Below are 12,210 nucleotides of genomic sequence, written 5' to 3' on the forward strand. Positions count from 1 at the left end.
AGGTCGGAGGAATGAGTTCCTGTCCCCGTCATCTTTTGATCAAAGCAGCCAATTCCATGTTGTGGCTTTTCTATGATAGTGTCTGAATCATTTAAACCGACACATTGTACCAATTAGAATTATCAGGATAATTATCTGGATAATGACAAAATCCATTGATATTATTCTAACCCTTAGTCGATGACCCCATCACTAAATTGTCTCTCATCATGTGAGATGTCCCCTTTTAAATACAGCATTACATTGCTTCATATACATGACATTAGAACGTAAGAAATGGAAGCAGGGGTCACCCACTCAGCCCTTCAAGCCTGTTCCATCATTCAATATGACAATGACTGGTCTTTCAACTCAACTTGTATAGAACTTTGGTGAGGCCACTGTGGGCAATTCTGGTCACCACATTATAGGAAGGATGTGATTGCACTGGTGGGGGTGCAGAGGCGATTCACTGGGATGTTGCCTGGGATGGAAAATGTGATTTATGAAGAGAGGTCAGATTGGCTTGGATTGTTTTCGCTGGAGCAGAGAAGACTGAGAGGTGACCTGATCAAGGTGTACAAGATTATGAGAGGCATGGACAAGGTGGATGGGAGCAGCTGTTTCCCCCAGTTGAAGGGTCAGTTACAACGGGACACAAGTTCAAGGTGAGGGGTAGGAAGTTTAAGGGGGATATGAGGGAAAACGTTTTTACCCAGAGCGGGGTGACGGTCCGGAATGCACTGCCTGAGAGGGTGGTAGAGGTGGGTTGCCTCACGTCCTTTAAAATGTACCTGGATGAGCACTTGGCACGTCATAACATTTAAAGCTATGGGCCAAGTGCTGGCAAATGGGATTAGGTAGACAGGTCAGCTGTTTTTCAAGTGTCAATGTCGACTCGATTGGCCGAAGGGCCTCTTCTGCATTGTATGATTCTTTGATTCTGTGATTCTGCAAACTATTGGGTCCAATCACTTAGTTTTCTCAAACTCATTTGGCACATGCCCTGAATGGCATTCATAATCAATGAAGCAATTAACGTAGTGCCCATTTGATGATGTATTTTTGCTGTTTCCCTGTTGTAGCCTCAACCACTTCCTGTCATTTAATTCTCCACATCCCATTAAATATCATTTAATCTCCATTCTAATCCCAGGACGAACTTTGACACCCAATACACTGTCATCAAACCTTAAAACATATACTGAACATCCACAAATCAGTCCAAATTCTCAGCACAATTTTGTATATATTTCTTAACCTCTTCTGAGGTCTTTTATTTTCCAAAACAGCAATCAATGTTGTACTTGTGTCCAATTATTATTTCAAAATGACTCCAAAGGCAAAGATCAGTATTTTTGGAATATCAGGACTGGTCAATTAATTTCATAATCCTGATGAAAGTTTGTTCTTTAATAGACAACATGAGCGGGATTCTCCGACCCCGCCAGGTCGGAGAATCACCGGGGGCTGGCGTGAATCCCGCCCCCGCCGGTTGCCAAATTCTCTGGCACCGGATATTCGGCGGGGGCAGGAATTGTGCCGCGCCGGTCGGTGAGCCCCCCCCGGCGATTCTCCGGCCCGCGATGGGCCGAAGTCCCCTGCTGGAATGCTTGAGCTGGCGAGGATCAAACCACCTCTCTTCCCGGCGGGACTAGGCAGTGTGGGCGGGCTCCGAGGTCCTGGGGGGGACGATCTGGCTCTGGGGGGTGCCCCCATGGTGGCCTGGCCACCGCGATCGGGGCCCACCGATCCGCGGGCGGGCCTGTGCCGTGGGGGCACTCTTTTCCCTCCGCCTCGGCCACAGACTTCACCATGGCCGACGCGGAAGTAACACACCCCCTGCGCATGCACGGAGATGATTCAGCAGCCGCTGATGCTCCCGAGCATGCGCGGACTTCCACCGATCGGCGAAGTCCTTTCGGCCCCAGCTGGCGTGGTGCCAAAGGCCTTTCCCGCCGGCTGGCGGCGTGCCAATCACTCCGGCGCGGGGCTAGCCCCTCAAGGTGAGGGCTTGGCCCCTTCTCCGCACCTTTGGGGCGGCCTGATGCCGGAGTGGTTCACGCCACTCCATCCCGCTGGGACCCCCCGCCCCGCCAGGTGGGGGAGAATCCCGTCCATGAGTCAGACGTTACTTGGATTCAGTCAATATTGCATTTAGAAATTGCTCAATGTTCATAATATGAATTATGAATTATTTCAGTGTTCTCACAGAAGATGGTGGCACAGTGGTTACCACTGCTGCCTCACAGTGCCAGGGACAAGGGTTCGATTCCAGCCTTGGATGACTGTGTGAAGTTTGCTTCTCCCAGTGTTTGGTTTCCTCCGGTTGCTCCAAATATCACCACCTAAGGGTCCGGTCCACCTCCTCCTCCACTATCCTGGCTAAGACTGTGAACACTCTCGCCCAGAATCTTCCCAATTTTTCGCAACCTCAAAACATGTGCATGTGGTTCACTGGCCCCCGTCCTACACTTCTCACACTCACCCGCTACCCCCTGAAAGAACCCTCATTCTCGCCGGAGTCATATGCACCCTGTGCACCACCTTAAACTGTATCAGGCTCATCCTTGCACAAGAGGAGGTCCCGTTTACCCTTCAGAGTGCCTCACTCCATATTCCCCAATTGATCGCCCCTCCCAACTCCGCTTCCCATTTCTCCTTGATCTTCAATGGGCGAGGTACTAAATGAATACTTTGCCTCAGTATTCACCAAAGAGGAAGAATTGGTAGATGTTGAGTCTGGAGAAGGGGGTGTAGATAGCCTGGGTCACATTGTGATCCAAAAAGGCGAGGCGTTGGGTGTCTTAAAAAATATTAAGGTAGATAAGTCCCCAGGGCCTGATGGGATCTACCCCAGAATACTGAAGGAGGCTGGAGAGGAAATTGCTGAGGCCTTGACAGAAATCTTTGGATCCTCGCTGTCTTCAGGGGATGTCCCGGAGGACTGGAGAATAGCCAATGTTGTTCCTCTGTTTAAGAAGGGTAGCAAGGATAATCCCGGGAACTACAGGCCGGTGAGCCTTACTTCAGTGGTAGGGAAATTACTGGAGAGAATTCTTCGAGACAGGATCTACTCCCATTTGGAAGCAAATGGACGTATTAGTGAGAGGCAGCACGGTTTTGTGAAGGGGAGGTCGTGTCTCACTAACTTGATAGAGTTTTTCGAGGAGGTCACTAAGATGATTGATGCAGGTAGGGCAGTGGATGTTGTCTATATGGACTTCAGTAAGGCCTTTGACAAGGTCCCTCATGGTAGACTATTACAAAAGGTGAAGTCACACGGGATCAGGGGTGAGCTGGCAAGGTGGATACAGAACTGGCTAGGCCATAGAAGGCAGAGAGTAGCAATGGAGGGATGCTTTTCTAATTGGAGGGCTGTGACCAGTGGTGTTCCACAGGGATCAGTGCTGGGACCTTTGCTCTTTGTAGTATATATAAATGATTTGGAGGAAAATGTAACTGGTCTGATTAGTAAGTTTGCAGACGACACAAAGGTTGGTGGAATTGCGGATAGCAATGAGGACTGTCGGAGGATACAGCAGGATTTAGATTGTCTGGAGACTTGGGCGGAGAGATGGCAGATGGAGTTTAATCCGGACAAATGTGAGGTAATGCATTTTGGAAGGTCTAATGCAGGTAGGGAATATACAGTGAATGGTAGAACCCTCAAGAGTATTGAAAGTCAAAGAGATCTAGGAGTACAGGTCCACAGGTCATTGAAAGGGGCAACACAGGTGGAGAAGGTAGTCAAGAAGGCATACGGCATGCTTGCCTTCATTGGCCGGGGCATTGAGTATAAGAATTGGCAAGTCATGTTGCAGCTGTATAGAACCTTAGTTAGGCCACACTTGGAGTATAGTGTTCAATTCTGGTCGCCACACTACCAGAAGGATGTGGAGGCTTTAGAGAGGGTGCAGAAGAGATTTACCAGAATGTTGCCTGGTATGGAGGGGATTAGCTATGAGGAGCGGTTGAATAAAATCGGTTTGTTCTCACTGGAACGAAGGAGGTTGAGGGGAGACCTGATAGAGGTATACAAAATTATGAGGGGCATAGACAGAGTGGATAGTCAGAGGCTTTTCCCCAGGGTAGAGGGGTCAATTACTAGGGGGCATAGGTTTAAGGTGAGAGGGGCAAGGTTTAGAGTAGATGTACGAGGCAAGTTTTTTACGCAGAGGGTAGTGGGTGCCTGGAACTCGCTACCGGAGGAGGTAGTGGAAGCAGGGACGATAGGGACATTTAAGGGGCATCTTGACAAATATATGAATAGGATGGGAATAGAAGGATACGGACCCAGGAAGTGTAGAAGATTGTAGTTTAGTCGGGCAACATGGTCGGCACGGGCTTGGAGGGCCGAAGGGCCTGTTCCTGTGCTGTACATTTCTTTGTTCTTTGTTCACCACCCGCTCACCCCACTGCTCCCCCAGCCACTTATATATATCCCCAATTCTTGTCTCCCCTTCCACTTCTGGAAGTAGCAATCGCTCCAGCAGTGTGTATCCCGGCAATCCAGGGAACCCTCTCCAAACCTTTCGCACAAAGTCCCTAACTTGCAAATACCTGAACTCACTGCCCCTCAGCAGCTCTACCCTCTCCCTTTGCTCCTCCAGACAAGCGAACTCGTCCTCCAAATACAAATCCACTTCCCTCCACCTCCTGTATACACTATCTATCCACCCCCCCCCCCCCCCGGCTCAAACCCATGATTCTCGCACAGCGGCATTGCACCGACATCCCTTCCATCCGAAAATGCCTCCTCAGCTGATTCCACATCTTCACCGTGGACTGCACCACTGGGATCCCCGAATACCTACTCGGAGCCATTGGCAATGCTACCGTCACCATAGCCTTCAAACTAGACCTCTTACAAGATTCCTCCTCCATTCTAACCCACTCTACCCCTTGTCCTTCCCACCACCGCCCCACCTTGCCCACATTCGCCGTCCAATTATAATGAAGCAAGTTCGGCAACGCCAACCCCCCCCTGCTGCCTCTGCCTCTGTAGCAGGGTCCTGACAGTATTTTAGTTTATCTCATTTTTAAAGATGGTTTTCCCCGTTCTTTATTTACAATTCAGATTAAACCGTTCAATAATTTCTCCATTATTTAAGCACTGTTCAAGGTTCATTAGCTCTTAAAGAGTGAACAGACCAATCAGAGGATTTCTCAACGTTATTGCTATAAAGAAACAAAAGATCTGCCAGATATTTATTGCACACAGGACCCTTTTAACTTCCATCAATCCTAAGTTAGAAAGATGCTGACAGTTTGCTAATGGCTATCGCATTCCAGTAGAACCAATAGCAATAAAGAATATATATCCAATTATTCAACAGAATTCCACAAACACCAATTACTCTCAACATTCAATTTTTAATAAACTCATATCAAATAATGATTTTCACCTCATTTATAATCACAAGAATTTCACTGTGGTTAACATCAAAGTCTAGTTTTCACAATTTAATAATTTGGTTAACTTCAATAACCCCGATTCCATTCCGTAATATTTTAAACTGGTAAAAGGAGCAGACGTAAATTTATCAAAACCACGCTTGCTTACAAGAAGCCATTGAATTAAATAATTTTATTCTTCAGGTACCTTTTGAAATGACTGCAAAAATACTCAGTATAACTGAAGAAAATATTAGTCTCACAGTTAAACACACATTCTGACTTGAAAAAGATAGAGAAATAAAAAGGACATTCCATCTTGAATTCGGAATTCATGTTCTCACTCAAACCTTTTACCTCCTACACAATCCTTGATATTCTCCTCTATTGGGATATCAAAGGGGTGTTACAGGCACTGCTTGGGCACTTGACACAATTGGTTCCTGAAATCCAGGTTGTAACTCGAATAGTCATAAGTTTGAACCGATTTTCTTGTAGGAATAATAGTACAACTGGGGAATTGGTTCTTGAGCCCGGGCTGGAAATCCTTTGTGGGCACCCGGTGTAAAATACTCTCAACACTTGCCCTGTAATGCCTGCACGCCTCAGCACAAGTTCCTCGATTGCGTGGGGGATATACTGAAGCCATTCGATCACTGTCAGTTGCCTGTTTAACCTTGAAGTTCTGTGAGTCTGAGCACATATTAAATAGAACATGAGTATGTAAAAGCATTAAAATCACGACAGTTGGGCAAAAATAATTAAACAGAATAAAACACCTGTTTATAACCTAATAAAGATAGTTCGACCTGTCCAGTGAAACAGGTAGAATGGAAGAATAGAACCATAGAATTCCTACAGTGCAGAAGGAGGCTATTCAGCCGAAAGAGTCCGCACCAACCCTCTGAAAGAGCACATTACACAGGCCCACTCCCCTGCCCTATCTCCATAATCCCAGCCAACCTTTAGACACTAATTGGCAATTTAGTAAGGTTAATCCACCTAACCTGCACATCCTTGGACTGTGGGAGGAAACCGGAGCACCCGGCAGAAACCCACGCAGACATGGGGAGAAAGTGCAAACTCCACACAGACAGTGACTCAAGGCCGGAATGGAGCCCGGGCCCCTGGCCCCTGGTGCTGTGAGGCTGCAGTGATAACCACTGTGTCACCATGATACTCTAAAGGACAGCACGGGATGTCAATGTGCATTTATGAATGTGTTGCCGTGGCATCATGAACATAGAACATTATAGTGCAGAAGGAGGCCATTTGGCCCATCAAGTCTGCACCGATGTGGCGCGATCGAGCAGTTTAGGCCTTTACTCTCTCGAGTTTCGAAGAACGAGAGGAGATCTAATTGAGGTATATAAGATGGTAAGAGGTATTGACCGAATAGACGTCGAACAAATGTTTCCTCTTGTGGGACAATCGAGAACGAGAGGTCATAGTTTTAGGATAAGGAGTGGCAGATTTAAAAGAGGTGAGGAGAAAATACATCTGTCAAAGGGTCGTGAGTCTGTGATATTCACTACCCCAGAGTGTGGTGGATGCTGGGATATTGAATAAATTTAAGGAGGAGATGGGCAGATTTTTAATTAGTAATGGGGTGAAGGGTTGTGGAGAACAGGCAGGAAAGTGGAGTTGAGGCCGAGATGAGCCATGATCGTATTGAATGGCAGATCGAGCTTGAGGAGCTGAATTGACAACTTCTGCGCCGAGTTCTTGTATTCTAAATTACTGCAATCTCATTTAATGCCTGATCTGTTACACAGACTCCAGAGGGTGTTTCATTCTAAAACTCAATTAGATTAATCCAGCATCTTTTTTTTCCAAGGCTGGCTCTCCTTAATTAACTCTCCAATGCAGTTAATTGGCCTTCAGTTCATTGTTTCTCAGCCCCGACACCAGCTGAGTGAGCCGACACCAGTAACTAACTTGCTGCCATTCTTTCATCTTTTCTTGGGCAAGGGTGTCACATTTATCACTCTAGTCTTTTGGAACGTCCCCGACATTTGGGGAAGATTGGATAATTCTCTTCACTCCCATTCCCTTTAGAATTCAGACTGAAAGCTGTCAGACACGGCAATTATCTATTCTAAACATAACCAGCCTTTCCCATACAGCCTGCCCAACAATTATTGCCCCCATATCCATTTTCTCACCTGACATGCATCATACAATCTCTTTAATTGTTTCATCATAATCTCCCATCTCCCCTTCATCCGAGGAGCCCTGGCTTTGGATCCTATCTTTCCCTCTGGTTGTAATGTCCCTCGCCTGTATCTGAAACATCAATGCATTAATGGTCACCCATTATCTCTTCTAGCTTTTCTTGTCAGTTTTTGGTTCGGTTTGGTTGCCCCATTAACACTTCATTCACTTGCTCCATCTCTGTGATGAACGGTTACTGTATTACTGTACCCTTATCATCATGTAAGGTGATGTCCCCTTTAAAACCGGGCTTGGAACCCTGGGGGACTCTGCCTCTGGCTCCGCCCACCTGGGAGCCGTATATAAGGGGCCGCCTTGTGGGCGGCACCTAGTAAGCACCCGTCTCGGCACCAAGCTAGTTCCTAGCTTATTAAAGCCTTCTTTACCGTTTACTCTCTAAGCATCGCTATTGAGGGTACAACAATTAATAAGCTAAACTACATCAGGATGGACGCAGGCCTTAAACCAGAGAAGCTCAACCCGGAAGCACGGACACTGGAGGCAAAAGAAATGTTTTAATACTGGCTCCGATGTTTCGAGGCCTACCTGGACTCCTCAGAGACTCCCATCCTGCGGCCACGCAAGCTGCGCCTACTCCACTCCCGGGTGAGTCACAGAATCTCCGCCACGCTCGAAAAGGCAACTACCTACGAAGAGGCGGTCTAGTTACTACGCAAGCGGTTTGTCAAACCCATCAACGAGGTACATGCCCGGTATCTGCTCTCTACCTGCCAGCAGCGCTCGGGGGAATCGCTAGACGAATTTTTCGAAAAACTCACCGCGCTCGCCAGGGACTGTGACCATCACGATGTGACGGGGGAAATTCATATGAACCTGCACATCAGAGACGCTTTCGTGTCCTGCAAAGCTCGACCTACATCCGGCAGCAGCTACTCGAAAACGGGGCAAAAGACCTCCAGGACACGCTAACGCTCGCCTCCTCGCTGGAAGTGGCCCGACATAATTTGGGCACGTACCCCGCGGACCCTGCGAGCCCCCCTCTGACTTCCTCAGACTTGGCCACGTTACGAGCCTGCGCCGCATGGTGACCCGCTCAGACCGGGGGGGCACACCGTGCTACTTCTGCGGGCAGGGCCAGCATCCACGCCCACGCTACCCAGCCCACTCAGCCATCTGCAGCTACTGTGGGAAAAAGGGGCATTTTGCGAGGGTCTGCCTGGCCAGGTCCAAGGGCCAGAAACACAAAGAACAGCAGGCCCGAAAATCAGGCTTACAGGCCCGCAGGCCTCGCAATGCGGCTGCGCATCGACCCGACACGCCCCCTTCTGACACCGTCATCCGCCTCGTGCGAATCACAGGGGCGGCCATCTTGTCGGCGGCCATCTTCTCGACCCAACACGTGTGACCGATGGCGGCGGCCATTTTACGAATCCGACTCGGCTGAGGACTCGGACTACCCGCAACTGGGAGCGATCACCCTCGACCAAACGTGGCCAAAACATCTGCAGAACTCGATGATGAAGGTCCAGGTCAACGGGCGCGACAATCCATGCCTTTTCGACTCCGGGAGCACGGAGAGCTTTATTCATCCTGAGATGGTAAGGCGCTGCTCCTTGCGAACCCATCCCACATCCCAAACCATAGCCATCGCATCCGGGTCCCACTCGGTACAAATCATGGGGTATTGTATTGCGGATCTCTCGATCCAGGGCACCGAATACACCCGTTTCAAACTGTATATCCTCCCTCACCTCTGCGCCCCCCTGCTGCTCAGACTGGATTTCCAGTGCAGCCACCGAAGCCTGACACTGAAGTTCGGTGGACCCTTGTCCCCCCCCCTCATGGTATGCAGCCTTGCGACACTGAAAGTCGCACCCCCCTCTTTATTCACGAACCTCACTCCCGACTGTAAGCCCGTCGCCACCACGAGCCGGCGGTACAGTGCCCAAGACATGACTTTCATCAAGTCAGAGGTCCCGCGTTTACTGGGAGAGGGGGTCATCGAGGCTAGCAACAGCCCCTGGAGAGCACAAGTGGTGGTAGTCCGGTCCGGGGAAAAGAAATGAATGGTCGTGGATTATAGCCAGACCATAAACCGCTTCACACAGCTCAATGCGTACCCACTTCCTCGCATAGCAGAAATGGTAAATCGGATCGCCCAATATCGGGTATTTTCCACGGTCGATCTCAAACCCGTCAACCACCAGCTCCCCATCCGACCAAAAGACCGCCCCTATACTGCCTTCGAAGCAGCCGGCCGTCTCTTCCACTTCCTCAGGGTCCCCTTCGGCGTCACAAATGGGGTCTTCATCTTCCAAAGGGCGATGGACCAAATGGTGGACCAGTACGGTTTGCGGGCTACATACCCGTACTTGGACAATGTCACCATCTGCGGCCATGACCAGCAGGATCATGACGCGAACCTCAAAGTTCCTCCAGACCGCCCTAGCCCTTAACCTGACCTATAACGAGGAAAAATGCTCTTTCCATACAACCCGGCTAGCCATCCTCGGCTATGTCATGGAAAACGGGGTCCTAGGTCCCGACCCCGACCGCATGCGCCCCCTAAAGAAACTTCCCCTCCCCTGCAGCCTCAAGGCCCTCAGACAGTGCTTGGGGCTCTTCTCCTATTACGCCCAGTGGGTCCCCAAATATGCGGACAAAGCCCGCCCACTCATAAAGACCACGATATTTCCCCTGTTGGCTGAGGCTCGATCGGCCTTCAACCACATCAAGGCCGACATCATCAAGAACGCTATGCACGCGGTGGACGAAACTATCCCCTTCCAGGTAGAGAGCGATGCATCAGACATCGCCCTGGCTGCTGCCCTCCACCAGGCAGGCAGACCAGTAGCGTTCTTCTCCCGGACCTTCACCGCCTCCGAGATTCGGCACTCTGCAGTCAAGAAGGAGGCACAAGCCATTGTGGAGGCTGTGCGGCACTGGAGGCACAACCGAGCCGGTAGGAGGTTCACCCTCGTCACCGACCAACGGTCGGTAGCTTTTATGTTCGACAACGCACAACGGGGCAAAATAGAAAACGATAACATTTTGAGGTGGAGGATCGAACTCTCCCTACACGTACGATATCAAGTATCGTCCAGGGGAGCTCAACGAGCCCCCAGATGACCTGTCCCGCGGCAAGTGCGCCAACGCGCAGGAGCCATGCACAATGACCTCTGTCACCCGGGGGTTACCCGGCTACTTTATCAAGTCCTGCTACCTACTTTACTCAACAAATGAGGTCAAGGCCATGACCAGGGCCTGCCAGATCTGTGCGGAGTGCAAACCGCACTTCTACCGACCAGACAAGGCTCGGCTCGTGAAAGCCTCGGGGCCCTTTGCGTGACTAAGCGTGGACTTCAAGGGCCCCCTCCCATCCACCAACTGCAATGGCTATTTCCTCACCATTATCGACGAGTTCCCCGCTTCTCATTCGCCATCCCCTGCCCCGACATGATCTCAGCCACCGTGATAAAGGCACTGCACAGCATCTTCACCCTGTTTGGTTTCCCCGCTTATATCCACAGCGACCGGGGTACATCATTCATGAGCGATGAACTGCGTCAGTATCTGCTCAGCAAAGGCATCACCTCGAGCAGAACGATCAGTTATAACCCACGGGGAAACGGGCAGGTGGAGAGGGAGAATGCGACAGTTTGGAAGGCTGTCCTTCTGGCCCTACTGTCGAGAGGTCTCCCAACCACCCGCTGGCAGGAGGTCCTATCCGATGCCCTGCACTCCATTAGGTCGTTCCTCTGCACGGCCACGAATGAGACCCCTCAAAACCGATTGTTTGTCTTCCCCAGGAAGTCCACCTCCGGGGTTTTGCTTCCTCCTTGGCTGACGGCTCCGGGACCGGTTCTTAAGGTCTGATTACTACATGCGAACCCCAGTTACGCCTACGTCGGGTACCCCAACGATAGGCAAGATACGGTTTCCCTCCGGGATCAGGCACCTGCTGGTTCCCCACTACAGATGCCCCTTCCCTCACAGCTCCCCTGAGGGACCCGGCACCCACAACAACCCCTCCCCCCGGACCCACTCCCCGTCGGTGGACACCGACCGCGTGTGCCCCCTAGCGCCCCCTCTTCTACACACCCCGCTGGCGCCGGCACCACTACCCCCAGCCCCAGCTATTTCCCCTGCGCCCCGATCCCCTACCCCGAGCTGGACCAAGGCTCCGACCACCGTGCTCCCGGACGTACCCTCAACTAAGACGTCCGTGTCCGCCCCACCACCGCCCGAGCTGAGGAGGTCGATGAGGACGATCAGGCCGCCGAAACGAACGGACTTATGATGGTACTTCACCCCCGCCGGACTTTTTTTTAAAAACAAGGGGTGAATGTGATGAACGTTTACTGTATTACTGTACCCTTATCATCATGTAAGGAGATGTCCACTTTAGGATCGAGCTTGGAACCCTGGGGGACTCCGCCTCCGGCTCTGCCCACCTGGGAGCCGTATATAAGGGGCAGCCTTGTGAGCGGCACCCAGTAAGCACCCGTCTCGCCATCAGGTTTGTTCTTAGCTTATTTAAGCCTTCTTTGCCGTTTACTCTCTAAGCGTCGTTATTGAGGGTACAACAATCTCATTTCGCAGCACCAGATTCAGCAAAGCCTCCTCCCTCATTGGACCAGAAGCATTCTGGGAAAGGAA

At 50.5% G+C, this 12,210-nt stretch overlaps 1 protein-coding gene across 1 annotated transcript in view; it reads left to right on the forward strand.

Moving 5' to 3' along the window:
- The window catches only part of LOC140395235 (procathepsin L-like), an 89,048-nt gene that overhangs the window by 11,781 nt on the left and 65,057 nt on the right, over positions 1-12,210 (forward strand). The gene's annotated exons all lie outside the window — the stretch shown is intronic.

Source organism: Scyliorhinus torazame, chromosome 18, assembly GCF_047496885.1.
Source record: "Scyliorhinus torazame isolate Kashiwa2021f chromosome 18, sScyTor2.1, whole genome shotgun sequence".
Taxonomy (NCBI): domain Eukaryota; kingdom Metazoa; phylum Chordata; class Chondrichthyes; order Carcharhiniformes; family Scyliorhinidae; genus Scyliorhinus; species Scyliorhinus torazame.